General features: G+C 62.8%; 1 protein-coding gene across 1 annotated transcript in view; it reads left to right on the top strand.

Annotated features, from left to right (window-relative positions):
• CEP131 (centrosomal protein 131kDa) overlaps positions 1–677 on the top strand; it is a gene marked incomplete at both ends in the record, with an annotated part of 14,900 nt that overhangs the window by 9,428 nt on the left and 4,795 nt on the right. The window lies entirely within an intron of this gene.

Raw genomic sequence — 677 nt, 5'->3', positions numbered from 1 at the left:
CGGACCCGATGCCACAGCGGAGTTTCTCCCTGAGCTGGGCAACTTCCAGCCCCTTTGCAGGAGCAGGGATGCTCTTGGAGCTAAGTGAGGGGAAGATTGTAAAGGATCACGGGGTGGGGAAGATTGTAAAGGATGATGGGGTGGAGAAGCCCCATCACAGACCTCTGTGGGTTTCGGTTCCCTCACACAGGGCTATTTCTCCGGCGAGCCTATGGGGGCTGTGGGCGATGCTCCTGCTCCCGCAGACGGAGCTGGCTGGGCTTGCCCCGTGCCAGGTCTGGCAGGGAGGGCAGCGCAGGGCTGGGGGGCTCGTCCTGCCTCTGCTCGCCCCTTGCAGCTGGGCTCATGGGTCAGGCGTTGGCACCAGTCTGAGTCCGCAGAGACAGAAACCCTCATGCACACAAAGTGACACTTCACCTGCCTGTTTAAACCTGAGTTTTGAGCTCAGCAAGAGGCAGAAGCCAGCAGCCTGGAGGGGCCCTTTCCCATGGAGGGACGGGGCTGGTTTTGCTGCCTCAGCCTGCATGGGGCAGAGGAGCCACCTCCATCCTGTCTCGCTCCCCAGCAGCGGTGGGGACAGCCCGGGAGCCTTTCGTTTGCTCCATGGCCCCTTTGTTGTCCCTGCTTCTGGCTCCCTGCTTCCTCTGTGCGGTGGGGGAAGGCACCGAGGCCCCCCG

Source organism: Buceros rhinoceros, unplaced genomic scaffold, assembly GCF_000710305.1.
Source record: "Buceros rhinoceros silvestris isolate BGI_N320 unplaced genomic scaffold, ASM71030v1 scaffold24032, whole genome shotgun sequence".
Taxonomy (NCBI): Eukaryota; Metazoa; Chordata; class Aves; order Bucerotiformes; family Bucerotidae; genus Buceros; species Buceros rhinoceros.
The sequence above is the reverse complement of the archived record's forward strand: the minus strand, read 5'-3'. Positions and strand labels throughout refer to the sequence as shown.